The sequence below is a fragment of the Berghia stephanieae genome, chromosome 9, assembly GCF_034508935.2.
Source record: "Berghia stephanieae isolate SIO BIC M18660-M18661 chromosome 9, UCSD_Bste_1.3, whole genome shotgun sequence".
Taxonomy (NCBI): Eukaryota; Metazoa; Mollusca; class Gastropoda; order Nudibranchia; family Aeolidiidae; genus Berghia; species Berghia stephanieae.
The window spans coordinates 21,489,493-21,505,700 of NC_088368.1; positions in this window are offsets into that span (position 1 = coordinate 21,489,493).

Consider the following 16,208-nt stretch of genomic DNA (forward strand, 5'->3'; position numbering starts at 1 on the left):
AAACAGATTCATGGTGACGTGTGTTGATTCCAACGAATTATATGGGGTTTTGTGTTTTCTTTGGGTCACATGACAGTCACATGACAGTTACTACGCTCTTATTGAAAATAAGTGTGAATACCAAATTTCCAGTACTAGATAGTGATGAAAATGGTTGGATTTGATGTTGTGTAAGAACAGATTTGAACCTTGTCTTTATAAAGTGAAATTTGATCTGGCTGATTAATGCTTGCAGAATGAATTTTTTTTTTTGGACTTATTCTATCACTTTGGTACAGGCCAGGCCTTACATATTGGACATAGTGCCTTTTGTTACCTTCATTTTGACACTAAATATTTGATTTGATGTGTCAAGATTTGATCGAAAGGGAATCTTTTTAATAAGCTGCCTTCAAAGCTACAAATTGGTCGATGATTTCAGAAAACAGACATTATATTTTATAAAAAGCTAAAGCAAACATTGAAGCAGATTTCATGAAATGAGGGCAAAATTGAATCATATATGATTTCAACTATTGTACACAGTCTTTTTTATTATCTGAAACAAGTTGACAGTTAAGCATTGAAGAAAAATAAAAAATTTTATAAATTGACTGTCTTTACTTAAAATGGGTTGTATCCAATTAGCATGAGTAAGGTCCCTTGGAGTAAGGGAGTTCTTTCTACGCATTGGCAAGATGCCAAATGTACAGTTTTTCCAGGTTTTTTCACACCTCACCTCAGCAACTTTTCCTGTCTCCATGGAGGCAATTGAGGGTCCCTCTTTTAAAGACAGAAATAATGTTATTGGAATTGATGCAACAAATGGCTCAAACACTTGCAAAGGAAAGGGGAGAGTTGAGAGAGATGATTTTATTAATAACTTAAGTTTTAGATGAGATGTGATTTTCTGCTCATTTTCAGGGTTGTTTTTTTTTTTCAAATATCAGTTGGCATCCCTGCATTGTTAACGTTAGTTGTAATTTATTATTAATTTCGCTTCGATATTGAGATGCCATTGACCCCAGCAACATTATGTGGCAAGTCTTATGAATGAATGCGTATCAGAATAGATATGCTGATGTGTTTTAAGGGAGCAATTTTTGACATTTTATGACATACTGCCATTGGTTTACATTTGATGATCACAATGAGAATACGGTCTAAGGTATAACATTCCATGAATTTACAACATTCTTTTACACTACACATTTCAACTAAAATGTTACCATTATCGCTCATTTTGTAAGTGCATGAGGAACACTTTTCCAGCAATAGGGAATGAGATTAGCGGAAGAGTAGCGTCCCTTGATTGGACGTCACCAGCGCAAAAGTTATTAGAGAGAGAACAGTTATTAGAGAGAGAACAGAGAGAGAACGTCAAGTTGGTTGTGCGCATGCGTCTCTCGTCCTCGCTTGCGGTGAAAGCGGCTTGAGACACTTCACCGAAAGCGAGGACGAGAGAGACACATGCGCAAAACCATTTTGACGTTCTCTCTGTAAGAGGACGTCCAATCAAGGGATGCTACTCTTCGACTAATCTTATTCCCTATGCTTGATGGACTGAGTTCATTTCCCATTGGATTCAATGAGGCTTCAGATTCAACAAAGAAAAAAGGATTTTATGGGATTAAAAAAAAAAAATATTGTTTCAATAACATTTACTTTTTAGTAATATTTAAGGTGTCTTGCTTATTAGCAATATTAAAAGTGTGTTGTTTTGAAGATATTTTATAATATGATCCAGGGTCCTGCCAGCATTGTTTACAGGGTTCCTGGTCCACTATACCAGTGTTGGAATATTCAATAATTGTTGCTGGAATCTTGTACCAGAGTAACCAACATTTTTGAGCAAATAACAAGAAATCTCTTCTACAAGAGATTCCCATATCACAGTCTTAAGTCCATCCTAAACATTGCACTGAAATGGCAATGAAATCTTTTTAATATTGAAAGAGAAAATGCATTATTTGCAATCTAGTATAAGCAGCAAAAACTGTAAAAAATAGTACCCCCCACTTTCGAAAAATCATTCAAAACTTTAAAGCTTAACTTAACTCACTCAACCCTAATATCGACTATATCCGTAGGTTACCCTGGGTTACTTATACCCCATGCCTATTTATTACATTTTTCTGAGACAAATTATAGGCATAGTATCAAAGCTAATGTTTTTAGTTTTTACATGTTAATGATATTTGAATGAGAATATCTATGAACATGCTTTAATACATTTTTTTTCCAATTTGGAAAAGAAGCAAAAATCTCTAGGACTGAGTGAGTTAAGAGTCTCGAAATGTCGGTTAGATTGGTGAGTTGATTCCACCAACAACAAACATTGATGAGTTGATTCCACAAACAACATTAAAAAAGATAGACTACACGTCGTGTTTACATGTCTTTGTAAACACCCCAACCTATTGATACGCAATGTAATTGTGTCTGTACTAAACAGACTATTCAAAAGTCTTATGATATTTTATTAAAAAGGTGGTATGTAAATAAAATGTCTGTGTTAAGTGATGTTTCATGTCCATTTCATGTTTACAATACCAGTATGCAATGCTATTAGGCAATTTGTTGTTTTAAATTAGTATTTTTTTCCCCTTAGTATTTATAATTTCTCAAAATTATTTTGGTTCTTTTTTAAATTTTTTTGTCGCATTTATTTAGTTCACATGAATATGCAGATCAATGTATAATTTTAACGCCTTTTTCTAGATATGCTTGGGATGTTTTCTAGTCTCAAGTGTTTGTTAAAGCAGGCCTGCCAATCCCCAATTTTTTTTTTAAATCGTAATTTTCTATGAAACAAAAATGGAGGCGTCCTGATTAAATCTTAAAATTTACAACGAATCTACAATTCACCCTTAAAAGGATTAATCAATTCTTTGAATTCCTCACAGTAAGCAATCTGGTGCCAATCTTTCCTTTTTAACAAGATTTATTGTATTAAAGCTGCATAAATAGTTCTGCAATCAGCAACAAAAAATTCGTAGTTCTACGAATTTTTTGTAATTGTCGGCAGGTCTGGTCCAAGGACAATCAACACGACTTTGTGATCCTGATGTATGTTTTCCTCCAAATGTTAGAATAATTTCAAATTAAGAAATTTAGGACCGGCACTGATGTAAGATAAATAACTGAACAAGTGTGTATGAAAGGTGCCAGACAAAGCAAGAAAGAAAAATATAAGAAAAAACCATCCTAAAAAATGGATCGACCTCCACAGTCAAGGTCGACTGATTTTTTGGGATGGTTTTTTTTTCTTGTATTTTTCTTTCTTGCTTTGTCTGGCACCTTTCATGCACACTTGTTCAGTTCTTTATCTTAGTATTACAATATGATTGACATTATACAAAATATACCAAATGAGTACACATCCGTATCAGCAAATGATTGAAGATAATCACCATTGTTAGGGATGAATCTTTATCACACAGGACTACATGATTTGATAGTTTTGCATTCGATGCACACTGCCGATCTTATTTTCAAGTATATTTTGAAACAAACAATTCCATACCTTTTGACATTGGTCACTGATGATTCACACTTTTGCGTATAGAGCTCCTCTGTGTAGGAAGGCGTCGTCATCTATCTCCAGGCTAATGAGTTTTTTATGGGTCCATGTTTACTGTTTATTTTATCTCCCTGTAATATTTGTTCCTTGTTGCCATCAACATTTTCAATTTGTCTTTTTAGAGATTACTAAATGAAATAGAGCCTCGAACATTATTGTGAATTGAATGATCAGCATCATCGTGTTTTCTAGACTGTACAGTACAGCCTGTAATGAACTATGCAAATGATTTTGTTTGAAAATGTCTTTTATTTCCTTCTCTTCAGAATTTTTAATATGTTTATTTAAAGGAAGTTTTATTTTTCTTTAAAAGCTTTTTTTAAATTACGCATTTTTTTATTTACTTCACTCATATTTTATTTTTAATGAATCTACGATAGATCACGTTTCCTTGTCTTTACTATACTTAATCAGCTTTACAATGTTTCAATCATAAAGTTGATTAAAGAGGAAGTTAAACGCCCAAGGAAAGTTTTGATTGCATGATAGCATACAGCATTGTATCAGACAAAACCATGGATACTTTGTAGCATTAACAGATTTTTAAAAATTTGATTTAGGTCAAAAGACCTGATATATCATGATTTCTACAACCAGTGATGCATTTTGTTAGTGCTTTTATGTGTGCAATATCTACTCCAATTTTATGATTTTTGTACAAGGTGTGAAATGACGGAAGGTGTTGCAAGGAACATTTAATGATCAAAACAGTTTTACGTTTATATTTCACATGTTGTTAAATACTTTTACTCATCATAATATGAGAAGAGAGTTTGCCCAAATTGTGTGATTTCAAAAATCTCTCGCGTATTTACTGAAGCATTGATTTTTTCATCATAAGTAAATTTGTTTTAAATTCAAAGAAGACTTTGTTTATTATGAAATTTTTATTTAAGTGTTCTTCAACGAACGATGCACAAATGATTAAGATGAATCAAAGTCTGGGCAACTGGTCTTAGAACACTGTGACAATCATCAGATACTTCAAATGGAAACAAAGAGAATTTTCCCACATATTCCAGATATCAAGCACCGTGTTTTGGAGCAAGTGACATTCCAAGGAAGAAATAGAAAAATATAATGCTTAAATCATTCGCATTTTTAATGGGAGTGTTTGGAGATGATTTTAAAAATTGCTTTCATCTGGAGAATATTAGAAAGAAAGGAAAAAGGTTTCCATTTTGTCTCTATATGGAAAATATAGAAATGACAACAAAAGCATTTCCAAAGTTTCAACATTATTCTTACTCAACGACACCTTGTATATGTTTTTATAATATTGTCAGTTTAGCATTTTTCATTGTTTGTGTCAATAACTGTGGAGGTTCCTTTGAAAACCTGTTTAATCTCTTTTTCAACATTGGGAGAAAATTAAAGTGATACTAGGCTGCTAGAAGCTGTGGACTGTAAATAGTAATAAACAAACATGAATATAACAGCTTCAAAAAAGAACAAAATACCAAACACGGAACGTTTCAGGCTTAAAACCCTTCTTTAGCAAACAAAAAAAAAACAAAAAACATGAAAGCATAAATGCATTATTAAAAAACCAGATCAACAGCAGGTTCCAATATTATTATACAGAATGGATGTGCCGAATATGTTTGTCGTCAACCTATTTTGTTAAGTAAAATATTTATGTTTTCACTTTCTTTCGTCGTTAGCTGAAGAAGAGTTTTGAACCCGAAACATTCCGTGTTCGGGGTTTTTTTTAAGCTGTTGTATTCATTTTTGTTTATTACTTTGAAAGAAAAATACGATCTTTTGTCCTATATTTAGCGAGTTAAAGAGAAAAAAAAAAAATACTCGTCTTCTTTTGGATATGTAGCTTTTTCCTGGTGATTTCAACGATTCCAATAAATTGGATGGTGATATAACTTCATTTTCTACATGGCCTGTCACTTAACAGGTTTTGAAAGGCACCCTCCTTCTATTTACTCACAAAGTGAATTTGTTTTGATGTTTATGACGCTTTAATTATGTCTGTTTCTCATACCTAAGTCAATATGTCATCTATCGGTATGTGTTTCTCATATCTAAGTCAATATGTCATCTATACGTATGTGTTTCTCATATCTAAGTCCATATGTAATCTATGCATATGCAAAGATCCTTGTTTCCTGCTTTATTTGTGATACTATTTTTTTTTATTTTCTTCAAATCTTAAGAATATTCATTTGATTTTTCTTGAAAGTGCTTTCTAAGTCTTCATTATAACTCGTGCCAAAATGTATGTGATATAATCTCTTACAGCATCTTTCGTTTTTTGTTTTTTTTTAAATTAAAGACGATGTCTTAAAAAGCTTTATTTGTCAAATGCAATGCATAATATATTGTAATATATATTTTTAAAAGTTGAGCTTTTATATACATAAATTTCCACTAAACGTGCTCAAAGCACTTTACAAGGGACCCCTTACAAACAGCAACACTTAACATGTAGAACGAGACATGACGCCTGTTAGGCAATATTACAAGGGTGGGTTTTTTTTTTTACTACCCGATAAAGAATTGAAATAGTCTAAAACTACAAATGAAATGATAGAAACGTCTAGTTTTTTGCATACGATTCAATTTTTGTGGTGAAAATTTCAGGAAGATGCTATAAGCCGTTACACCACAGTCGCAATTTTTGTAAGAAGGAAGAAATTTGATTCGAACAGTTTTTTACGCAATTTCATTTTTCTTCAAATTTTTGTTTCAAAAAATGGCTCGGATCAAATTTCTCCCTTTTTACAAATAAAAACACGCGGCTAGAGCATCTTTCTGAAATTTTCACCACCAAAAACATGAATCATGATGGAAAACTATGCAAAAAACTAGATATTTCTTTCATTTCGAATTTTTAAGATATTTCAATTTTTTTTAACCACCCTGTATATACGTTTTTCTCTAATCATTACTACAAATCTGATTAAAAAGCCTATTTGTACTGACTATTTTTGGAAAGTATTTTGTGAGTTTAAGAAAGAAAAATAAAACAAATCATTTTTAAACATAAAAACGAATCCATGGAATATGCAATCTCTATAATGATTTGAATAAGAGTTCATTCGATGCAAGTTGATCTATCTATCTATAACATGATATAACTAAATGTTGTTTCACTGCCTTTGTCATTCACTAATCGATTATTTATTCTATTGCATACTTTATACTATTGTAATAAATGATAATGTGAAATTGAATGTAACAGGGATGTAAATCTTTCAGAATTATTAGGATTTCCTATTTTTCAGACATTTTCTAGCTTCCCCAAACAATTTAAATATTTCTTAATACCTCACTACCAACAACTCTTGTGATAAGAGATACTGCTGTACATATAGAGAATTTGTAGTGAATATCCATTTTCAATGTACTGAAACACTTAATTTACACTACTGTTGTGTCAGTTATGATTATACGTGTATTTAACCATTCAACTTATTTCCACGACAGCTTCCGAATTTTAATTCGGAAGTACTAAGGATTGATAGCGTTCGAATTTCCGAATTTTCCTAATTTTAATTCGGAACTAGATTCACATCTGTTGTGTAAACAAGGAGGGTTATTTTTAGTTTACCGGAAGCAAAACATGGGCTGCAGAATCGAAAGTAGAAGATGGTGGATATATATCGAGTATTCATGACTGAGTTCTGAGTTGTTGTTACACTTTCTTCCTAAGGCTCAATTGGAATGTATTTCTGTTTCTGTAATTCCTGTGTGTTGCAATTCATTTCAGTCATAATGAGTCTGAAGATACATTTCCCTTAGCCTTGGTCTTTATGAGAAATTTCTATGGGGTCTCATTTCTGGTTGAGACTGCCACGAACGTTTGACTGTGGTGGGGAAAAAATCAAATTTGTTTGTTCTCATTGAAAGCTACACCAATAAAGTAAAGGGCTTTTAACACGATTCTAAACCTAATGTAGTATTTTAATTGTAATGTACTTCTTATTGCCTTTGTTATTAGCAGAAGGGTTTGGGCCTGAGAAAATGATAAATATCGGGAGGTGACCATCTTTCCAATCTCAAAATTGGCCTTAGTAATGATATGGCTGTTGACTGTTGAAATTTGAGTACGAGTTTTTATTATTGTCAGATTCATTTAGTCATTGGGGGTAATATTTTGACCTGAATATAATTTTGATATAAAAGTTTAGGTGTTGGATTACGTGCAGTGAAAATAAGTTAAGAATTCCAAAATTCTGATTTTTTCAGTATCCCAAACTAATTTAACCCTGTTTAATCCGGATAATACTAAATGGGCACTGCTTTAAGCATGAACAACACCAAATAATGGTATTTCCTTCTGACAAAAAGGAGACATAAATCATTAAAATCCATCCATAAACAAAATAATTTAGATTTTATTCTGAGACTTATCACTCAAAAGTCCTAAAAATGTTGTCACAATCACAAGGCCATTTATCACCTCATTCCTGGTGTGTCACTTGGAGTTTAGACTATTGAAATGAGCTCGCAGAATTTCAGAATTTTTTTCAACTTTGCATTTACATCCCTGATGTAAGCTTCAATTTAATTATAAAAAAACAGATCAAATGTATGTTTCGGGTTTCCCCTTTATCAGCAAAACAGGATGAATGAAACACCTCAGATGGATGAGCTGATGTGGTATGAATCATCTTAACTATGCCACTACCACATCATCTCATCCATCTGTGGTGTTTCATTCATCCTGTTTTGTTGATAAAGGGAAACCTGAAACGTTCATTTGATCTGGGTTTTTTTGGTAATTAAATTGAAGCTTACATTCAATTTCACATTTTACTTATTTATTTCTTCGAGCTTCGAGCAGCAACATTTACTTTATACTATTGTGCATTACAACTGCTAAAGAAGGCTTTCAAGGCAGACTTTGATCTCTCATTGTGGACAAGGGAAGTCACTTGTGTCGTGTCTCTATCGCTCTATCTTGTCCCCTTTGCAATGAGTTGGGGACTATATATATGACCCACTGTCTCTAAACGGTAATATGTCGGGATGACTCGGGTGCAAAAAAATGGAATTTATTGACAAAAACATGAAACTTGGGGTTTGTTTCGATTTGTTATGTTACAGAATGAAGACAATTTCTCACAATGCAAAAGCTCAAAATTTGGAATTTACTATCAATTTAATTATAAAGTCACTTTTCGGGGTCCAATTCATCCCGACATAATACCGTTTCAGACGACATGTCACATATTGGTCTGTTGCTGAGGTGTAAAAAGTCAGCTGGATTTTTGTATTTTGTGAGAGGCGATATTTATTTTCCCTTGTAAATCATTTCTCCATTATTGATTGTATTATTCCGTTTATGATTATTGTTATCATTATAGTAGGCAGGGAAGTCACAGTCTGTATCTTTTATCCCCTTATATAATATTTGTTTTCCAATCTGTTTTCTGTCGTTGTCTTAGGATGAGATAACTTGGTTTTGTCCTGACCCTGGCTGGGTGGGAAACAGTTAAATGTATAATATTTTTGGGAGATGATTTTTTTCCCCTTGTAAATCATCTCTTTTTTATGTACTGTTATAATTTGTTGTCTTGAATATGTAATGATTTGTAAACATTTAGGTGTATTCTCTTTGTGGAATCGTGTGCTTGTGTCTGAATGAGACTTTAGATGATCTCAAACAAAGCATATTGATGGTTTGCTTTGGAATTTACATCTGTTCCCTAAACCAGTCCCCTCTGGGTGGAGATCCTGACCTCCCATAGCGGGCAGGGAGGTACACACTGTGTCTTCTATCCCCTTATATCTATTTTCCAACATGCTTTCTGTCTTTGTCTTGGAATGAGATTACTTGTTTTTTTTCATGGCCCTGGTCAGAGTCCTGGCTGGGAGGGAAACAGTCAAATGCATAGTTATTGTTTTGGAGATGATATTTTTTTCATTGTAAATCATCTCTCTGTTATGCATTGTATTATGTTTTGTATACATATTATATATCATTTGTAAACATTTGAGTGTATTCCTCTTAGTAGGGATCTGTGCTTGTATCTGGATGAGACTTTTAGGTGATCTCAAACGAAGTACTTTGATAGTGTGCTCTTGGAATCTACATCTGTTTCGTATTTGAACCAATTCCCTTTTGTCTTCCTTTTTCTTTGGTGTTTTAATTGTAATTTTAAAACTTTTTACTTTCCACTTTCTTCCTTTTTACTGGCGCTGATGTGACCTTATTATATTGCTAGCGCCGTAAAACCCTTAAAAACAAACAACAATTATCATTATAGTAGGCAGGGAAGTCACAGTCTGTATCTTTTATCCCCTTATATAATATTTGTTTTACAATCTGTTTTCTGTCGTTGTCTTAGGATGAGATTACTTGGTTTTGTCCTGACCCTGGCTGGGTGGGAAACAGTTAAATGTATAATATTTTTGGGAGATGATTTTTTTTCCCCTTGTAAATCATCTCTTTTTTATGTACTGTTATAATTTGTTGTCTTGAATATGTAATGATTTGTAAACATTTAGGTGTATTCTCTTTGTGGAATCGTGTGCTTGTGTCTGAATGAGACTTTAGATGATCTCAAACAAAGCATATTGATGGTTTGCTTTTGGAATTTACATCTGTTCCCTAAACCAGTCCCCTCTGGGTGGAGATCCTGACCTCCCATAGCGGGCAGGGAGGTACACACTGTGTCTTCTATCCCCTTATATCTATTTTCCAACATGCTTTCTGTCTTTGTCTTGGAATGAGATTACTTGGTTTTTTTCATGGCCCTGGTCAGAGTCCTGGCTGGGAGGGAAACAGTCAAATGCATAGTTATTGTTTTGGGAGATGATATTTTTTTCATTGTAAATCATCTCTCTGTTATGCATTGTATTATGTTTTGTATACATATTATATATCATTTGTAAACATTTGAGTGTATTCCTCTTAGTAGGGATCTGTGCTTGTATCTGGATGAGACTTTTAGGTGATCTCAAACGAAGTACTTTGATAGTGTGCTCTTGGAATCTACATCTGTTTCGTATTTGAACCAATTCCCTTTTGTCTTCCTTTTTCTTTGGTGTTTTAATTGTAATTTTAAAACTTTTTACTTTCCCACTTTCTTCCTTTTTACTGGCGCTGATGTGACCTTATTATATTGCTAGCGCCGTAAAACCCTTAAAAACAAACAACAATTATCATTATAGTAGGCAGGGAAGTCACAGTCTGTATCTTTTATCCCCTTATATAATATTTGTTTTACAATCTGTTTTCTGTCGTTGTCTTAGGATGAGATTACTTGGTTTTGTCCTGACCCTGGCTGGGTGGGAAACAGTTAAATGTATAGTTATATTTTTGGGAGATGATTTTTTTCCCTTGTAAATCATCTCTTTGTTATGTACTGTTATAATTTGTTGTCTTGACTATATAATGATTTGTAAACATTGAGGTATATTCTCTTTGTGGAATCGTGTGCTTGTATCTGAATGAGACTTTAGATGATCTCAAACAAAGCATATTGATGGTTTGCTTTTGGAATTTACATCTGTTCCCTAAACCAGTCCCCTCTGGGTGGGGATCCTGACCTCCCATAGCGGGCAGGGAGGTACACACTGTGTCTTCTATCCCCTTATATCTATTTTCCAACATGCTTTCTGTCTTTGTCTTGGAATGAGATTACTTGGTTTTTTTCCTGGCCCGGGTCAGAGTCCTGGCTGGGAGGGAAACAGTCAAATGCATAGTTATTGTTTTGGGAGATGATATTTTTTTCCTTGTAAATCATCTCTCTGTTATGCATTGTATTATGTTTAGTTTGCATATTATATTATATAATTTGTAAACATTTGAGTGTATTCCTCTTAGTTCGGGCCTGTGCTTGTGTCTGGATGAGACTTTTAGGTGATCTCAAACTAAGTACTTTGATAGTGTGCTCTTGGAATCTACATCTGTTCCCTATTTGAACCAATTCCCCTTTGTCTCACCTTTTCTTTTGTGCTTTAATTGTAATTCTAGAACTTTTTACTATCCCATTTTCCTTCCTTTTTACTGGCGCTTATATGACCTTAATGTGTTGCAAGCGCCGTAAAACCCTTAAAAACAAACAAACAGACAAACCAGTCCCCTTTGCCTTATTTTTTCTCGAGTGCTGACTTCTAAACTGGATTTTTAAAACTATCCCATCTTCTTCCTTTTCACTGGCGCTAAATTGACTCAAAAGCGTCTCAAGCGCCATAAAACCCTTCAAAACAAAACAAAGTGAGTGCACTGATAGTGTGCTCGTGGAATCTACATCTGTTCCCTTTTTGACCCTTTCTCCTTAGTCTTACCTTTTATCGTGTGATTTCAATTATAAATCTGGAATTTTTTTATTATCCCATTTTCTTTTCTTTTCTTGTTATTTTTTAAAATTTGTATTATTACTGGCGCTGAATAACTAAAATGTGTTGCAAATGCCGTAAAACCCTTAAAAACAAACAACAAACCTTAAACAAACGACTGGGTGGGGATCCTGACCTCCCATAGCGGGCAGGGATGTACATACTGTGTCTTCTATCCCCTTATATCTGTTTTCCAACATGCTTTCTGTCTTTGTCTCGAAATGAGATTTCTTGGTTTTGTCCTGGCTCTGGCCGGAGTCCTAGCTGGGAGGGAAACAGTCAAATGCATAGTTATTGTTTTGGGAGATGATATTTTTTTCCTTGTAAATCATCTCTCTGTTATGTATTATTATTTTTATTTTGAATGTATAATGTAAGCATTTGAGTGTGTTCCTCTTTGTTGGATTTTGTGCTTGTGTCTGGATGAGACTTGTAGGTGATTTCAAACTAAGTACATTGGTGGTATGCTCTTGGAATCTACATCTGATCCCTATTTGTTCTCAGTTTCCCTTTGTTTTACTTTTTCTTGGGTGCTTTAATTGTAATTCTAGAACTTTTTACTATCCCATTTTCTTCCTTTTTACTGGCGCTGATATAACCTAAATGTGTTGCAAGCGCCGTAAAACCCTTAAAAACAAACAACAAACCTTAAACAAACGAAAAAACTAAACCTTTTGACTATCCAGCCCTTTTCTTTTTTTTTTTTTTTTACTGTTGCTGAAATGACCTAAAAGTGTTGCATACCCCCCATCAAACCCCTGAAAACAAACGATTGTGGATACAGCAATTGAAATGTCATGTTTGGCTTGTGGTTTTTGTCAATTGTAAATATTTATTGTGACTCAATGTAAAAATGATGGCATTGTCTTGTTGTTTGGATGTTAATTTTTATGACCATTATCGAAGATCAAATGCATCGAACAAAATCACATTCCCTTTTTTTTTTTGGTATTATTATTATTAGTATTTATATATATCTATACAGTATTGATTTTTAATTGTACTCAAATGAGGTCACTTTTTGTAACTGTTTTGATTCAACGACAAAGGCATAATAAACATACAGTAGAAAGTCGGTCTCTTGTTTATTAATTTTTTATGACCATGTGCAGAACACAATATTGGCTACCTGGGAGGGGTTCCTGACCTCCCATAGTGGGCAGGCTGGGTAGGATTCCTGACCTCCCATAGTGGGCAGGCTGGGTGGGATTCCTGACCTCCCATAGTGGGCAGGCTGGGTGGGGTTCCTGACCTCCCATAGTGGGCAGGCTGGGTGGGATTCCTGACCTCCCATAGTGGGCAGGCTGGGAGGGATTCCTGACCTCCCATAGTGGGCAGGCTGGGTAGGATTCCTGACATCCCATAGTGGGCAGGCTGGGTGGGATTCCTGACCTCCCATAGTGGGCAGGCTGGGTGGGGTTCCTGACCTCCCATAGTGGGCCGGCTGGGTGGGGTTCCTGACCTCCCATAGTGGGCAGGCTGGGTGGGGTTCCTGACCTCCCATAGTGGGCAGTCTGGGTGGGGTTCCTGACCTCCCATAGTGGGCAGGCTGGGTGGGGTTCCTGACCTCCCATAGTGGGCAGGGAGGCACTTACTGTGTATTCTATCCCCCCCCCCCCCGTATCTGTTTTCCAACTTGCTTTCAGTCTTTGTCTTGGGATGAGACTATTTGGTTTTGTCCTGGCCCTGGGAAGGAAATAAGCAAATGTATATGTAGTTAAGAGTTTTGGAAAATTACATTTTTGTCTTGTAAATCATCGCTCTGTTATGCACTATATTGTGTTTTGTTTACATTTTATATATGATTTGTAAACATTTGAGTGTATTCCTCTCAGTGGGGACATGTGCTTGTGTCTGGATGAGACTTAGGTGATCCCAAACTGATTACTTTGATGTTGTGCTCTTGGAATCTACATCTGTTTCCTATTTGAACCATTTCCCCTTTGTCTTACCTTTACTTGGGTGCTTTAATTGTAATATTTAGAACGTTTTACTTTCCCCAATAGTGGGCAGGAAGGCCACTTACTGTGTCTTCTATATCCCTATTGATGTTGTGCGCTTAGGAAAAAAGATCTCCTAACATTCCACCAGCCGTATAAAACGTACCAACACACAGAACTATGTGTAACCTTGAACATTTATAGATAGTTCGAAGATGACGTCACTCAGGTCTTTGTTATTGTTTTTTGGCCATCCGCGTTTATGAGTAATGCTCACTGAACTGTTTTAACCTGACTATAAACGTTCATGGATACACACAGTTTTGTGTGTTGGTCCGTTATACTTCCGGATGGCAATGTTATGAGCTTCTTAGCCAAGCGCATACTATCTATAAAACGGACCAACACACAGAACTATGTGAGTGTAACCTTGAACATTTGTAGTCTGATTAATACAAGTCAGTGAGAACTACTCATACAAATGGCAGGTTAAAACAATAACAAAGAGCTGAGTGACGTCAATTTCGTTCTATCTATATCTGCTTTCTAACTTTCTTTTTCATTGTCTTGGAATGAGATTACTTGGTTTTGTCCTTTCCTTTGTCGGAGTCCTTGGGAAACGGTCAAATTTTAGAGATGATTTTTTTTCTTTCTCAACCATGCCTCTGTTTTGTATAGGGAATGAGATTAGCGGAAGAGTAGCGTCCCTTAATTGGACGTCACCCATAGTCTGTGACGTCACCGGCGGAAAATTTATTATAGAGAGAACGTCATGTTGGTTATGCGCATGCGTCTCGGAAACGAGGACGAGAGACGCATGCGCACAACCATAGAGTGAAAAAAAGAAAAAAAATCCCAAACAAAAAATGAATTGAGATTTTAAAATTCAATTGAGCTTTTATATAACGCAATATCCACAAGGGGTCCCTGGCCAACAGCAGCATTTAACATGTACAACGTCACATGACGCCAAATAAAAACAAGCGAACACTGGGGGTGGTTTTCAATTTAATAAACAAAAGAATATCAAACAAATAAAAACATAATAATAGTCTTTTACCATAATATGTGTAGAGATCTACGTGTAAACATTCTTATTTACTAGTCTAATTAATAACCCCATTAATATTATAAATATCATGGTCTCATTCTGACGTACGACCATAAAACACATCTTTTTGCATGGGTATGGAGTTATCAAATTCTACATTTTTATCGCGTATGAACACTCACCATCAAACTTGTGATATTAACCAGCTAACTGCCGTTATATCTATTGGGTAAATCGCGCGAGCCAGGAAGTGAATGTAATGTCATTGTAATCAATATGAAATGTCAGTTTTTCTTAATCAAATAATTTATACTCCACTAGTAAAAAGCCCGCAATTTCGCGGGGAAAGAACTATATTCATTTGATATTGCTTGATTAGCTTGATTACGATTAGATGCACACTTTAATCGATGTGCTTGTCGTCGCTGCCGTGCTTTATTCGGCATGATTTTAGTTTATTGGTCAGTAGATATCAATATCAATAAGTCACAAGTCTTTACCACGCTTGACTTGGGAGGCCTTCCGAAAGCCTAAGACCGTTCACCTCAACACGTCGTGAAGTATTCAATGAAAAGTGAAGGAGAAACAAGTGTTTAAAAAAAAAAAGTAATCTGGAAAAACACATCTTTAAAAATTTGGCCAGAAAATTCGTCCTTCAAATATCGATCGATTTAAATGACCCTCATCTTGGTAAAAACTCTCAACCTTGGGACCTCGCGGAGTCTTTAATAACGTCCCAGGTTTGAGAGTTTTTGTTAAAACGAGCGTCAATTAAATGGATCAATATTTGAAGGATTATATTTATGGCCAAATTTAAATACGTGTCTTTCCAGAGTACCTACGCAGTGAACTGGTTAAGTAGCACGTTAAAAAAAACAACTCCACTATTTGATAAATCCAAAGCCACAAAACAATCCGGCATTTCTCTATTTTGGCCAGAATAATTTTTTTACTTCAAATAATATCTGTTGATTGAAACAATCCTCAATTTGAAAATAAAAAGATAAAAAAATAAGTTTGAAAAAAAAAATATATATATAAAAACTAATTAATTATAAAAAAAAAAAAGAACAACATTTTTTGAAGTCTAGTGTTTGAAAACGTTTTTACAAGTCGAGTGTCTTTATAACTATCTCAATGACGACCATTATTCATTCATTTTCAATATTCTAATTGAAATGTCATGTCGACCAAAAACACGAGTTGAATTTTTCAACTCAAATTTAATTGCAATAGGTACATGCTATACACATACTTTGGTTCAGTAAAAACAGGCTTTACAATAAAATATTAAGTTCTTGTAAATATGACAAAAAATTTTTTTGTCAATTTGTGATTTGTAAATCAAATC